Genomic DNA, 3,158 nt, shown 5'->3' with positions numbered 1-3,158 from the left:
GTACTCCAGGCAGATTTGGGCCCTAGCTTAAGCTAGCAATAAAGCCTTTTTGCTTTTGCATCTCTGACTCTGTGTAGTCTTTGGGAACTCCGGACGGAGTTGAGGCACCAACTCCTAACAATGAGAACCAAATATATGGTTGCCAGGGTACAGTCTCAGATGAAAAATTTTCTCAGGGTTCCCTTTGGAAAGAAAACCAGTCTCAGGCCTCCCCTGGTGGCGCAGGCAGTTAAGTGCCATGCTGTGAAGCTGTCCACAACCTCTGCAGCACCGGTTCAATCCCTCCAGCCGGCCAGGGTCCCACATGGTGCTGCAGACCTATCCTGTCTCACCCGCTGCTCCCCTCAGCAGTGTATTTCTTCAGTCTGCCTGTTCTGTTCCCTGCTCTGTCTCTGGTGAATCCTCTCACCCTCCCGTGCATCTGGCCTGTACCCTGGTTCTTGTATGAATAAATAAAATCTTAAAAAAAAATAAAATCAGTCTCTCCAGGTATTGCCCATTGTGGAAAGCAAAAGTCCTCCATTCCTGGAAAATAGTTTATCAGTCCAAGAGAAAAAAAAAAAAAACAAAACAAAAAAAATCTGGAGCTATTAGCTAAAATAAAACAGCAAAGAGATCAAATCACAGGAAAAAATGTTAAAATTTATTCAACTTATACAAAAACAAGTTCTCTCACCTTGATCCTAAATTGGTTCAACAGCATATCATAAGTTTGCAAAACAAATCTACTTTTAAATAATATTGCCTATTTTTGCATAAAATCACAGGGCAGAATAACCAAACATCAATTTTAGCTGCTTTGTTGGACACTCCATATAGCATGAGAACAAACTCTCGACGTCTGGTCCACGCACGTAGGCTTCAAGAACAAAGTTGGTCTCGCCAGAATCCACCTGTGCTTCCTCTTCTCAAGGGTACCGGGGCTTTTCCTTTTTCCAGGTCGTCCAGTCCTGCCCAGGGAGGCAGTTTCCCCACCTCCCTTAGGGGTCTCTGGAGCCCATGGACAAAGCAGCGGGTTCTCCTCTTCTTGGTTCAGCTGTTTCATCCTCCTGGAAGATTCCACTCACAGCCACACAGTGACACTCATGGCCAATTGTTTTTGTTTCAAGCAGACAAAATTCCTAAGGAAGTTATGCAAAAATAGACACTGACATGAAGATTAAAAAAAATTACTACCACTATTTTCATGCTGTGTTGGTACCAAGGGGAGAGAAAATGTGAACACAAGGTAGCGCTGCTGGGAAAAAAAAAATGCAACATTGCTGCAGGTCCTGGTCACTCAAAACAAGAAAACTTTGTTGAATCAGGACAAAATGCAAAACAAAAAAAAAATTACAGGATTATGTCAAACAAAACTTAGTAAAAATCAGGTTTATTTCCAGGTCTATTCAGTTCTTTGAAGGAAATTTTTACTCTCAACATTTCCATCTATAGGAATCTGCCGAGGTCCTTTCTCCCTATTTCTTTCTTTTTTTTTTCTTTTAACAAGAAATTTGCAAAAATTTTATTACATAAAGATTTTAACACAAAGTAGACAAAATACATGGTAATCCCAAACTTGGAGAACAGGAAATTAATAGACTTTCTCTTAGTGGAAGCCTATAACCTCAGTGACATATATGGGTAAAGTTAGTGCACATTTTAAAAGGACTAGTATGGTTGTGTTTCCTCTGATTTTAATTCCTCCTCTTCATTTGCAGTATTGGCAGTAGCAGCATTATGTGACTGTCTAGAATGTCTTTGTTAAATCCATTTGACTCCTCCTGTTGATCTTCACCTGTATTAACCTCTTCCTCCTGTTGATTCTCACCTGTATTAACCTCTTCAACTGCCTGTACAGTAGATGTGTTCATCAATAAGTCATTTCCTAGTGACTGGCTATTACTCAGTAGCTTTGCCTGCCTTCTTTCCAAGGCCAGTTGTTTATTTCTCTCAATTCTTTGTTGTTGCTCTTCTGTTAGACTTCTACTTGACTTGGAAGCAAACTGCTCACTTTGAAATGAGCTTGTCAAAAAGGGATCTAATTCAGTAGTCATTCCATCATGGCCAGTATTTTCTGCCACTTCATCATTATTGCTAACAAAATCTTCATGTACAATAGGAAGATCAAGTTGAATTGTTTAAACATGTCTGAATTTCCTTTTTATTTCCCAGGTATTCAACTCTGTCAATAAAATCTTCAAATTACAGTTTAGGGAATAGCCTATGTGCCCAGTGCGCCATGTGTCTGATTAGAGTCTTCAACTTCATGCCCTTCACCTTTGAATTTTGCCTTATCAAACACATGCCTTAATGCTGGAAGTCCTCTCTCTGAAATGATCTTTATCAGCTTCCGTTTCTTCTCCATCTCTTCTCTCTCAGTCGGAGGTGGAAAAGGAGCAAAGGTTTCATCTTCTACATGTTCATAATCTGGGAGATCAATCAAGCCATCCTGCTGTTCCTCCATCTTTTCCTCTCAAGCAGAATGCATCAGGCACAGCGCGGACTTGGTCGCGACAGACAAACCTCGCACATCCCCTTTCTCCCTATTTTCTGTAGAAACAATTTATGTAGATATTAAACCATTGAAGTATACAATATTATAAGGCGGCAATTAACATTGACATGTTGATTACATACATATCAGTATTGAGAGGTTGTTTACACATTTTAGAAAACCAATGTGAACATTTCTGTGCATGTCAAAGTGTTTCCCTTTTCCCAAGTGACAATGCTTCCCTTCTAGTTTTACTTTACTAGGTAAGCCAAATAGGACAAAATCATCTAATGTCTTTCCCAGGAGGAAAGGGAGAAATTTTGTGGAGTGTCTCAGGAGCTCTACTGAGGTTCCACAAATATTCCTTCTATCATCCAAATGACAGGCTACCACCTTTTTACTTGAATTTAGATTTCTGGGAAGCCTTGCCATAAATATCAGAAAACAGCAGAAACAACAGCATTCAATCTCTATGAAGGCAACAGCTTAGTTCAATCTTACAATGTTGGCAAACCATAACCTTTAGTTTTTTTTTTTCCTCATAACTGGAGACTTTTGTTGTTGCTTTTTTCATTTCTATAGGCACCATGAATATCAATTTGTCAACCACTAGAGGCCAAGAGAAGGACACAAGGAAAGGGTATACAGACCTACAACATATAGCATATAGAGCTCTTTATTT

At 39.6% G+C, this 3,158-nt stretch overlaps 1 pseudogene; it reads right to left on the bottom strand.

Moving 5' to 3' along the window:
- Positions 1-1,499: 1,499 nt before the first annotated feature.
- LOC119253875 (TIMELESS-interacting protein-like) lies at positions 1,500-2,458 on the bottom strand (annotated as a pseudogene).
- Positions 2,459-3,158: the final 700 nt, after the last annotated feature.

The sequence above is a fragment of the Talpa occidentalis genome, unplaced genomic scaffold (assembly GCF_014898055.3).
Source record: "Talpa occidentalis isolate TD23 unplaced genomic scaffold, MPIMG_talOcc4v2.1 talOcc4.2185, whole genome shotgun sequence".
NCBI lineage: Eukaryota > Metazoa > Chordata > Mammalia > Eulipotyphla > Talpidae > Talpa > Talpa occidentalis.
This window is presented reverse-complemented; position numbering and strand designations above follow the sequence as displayed.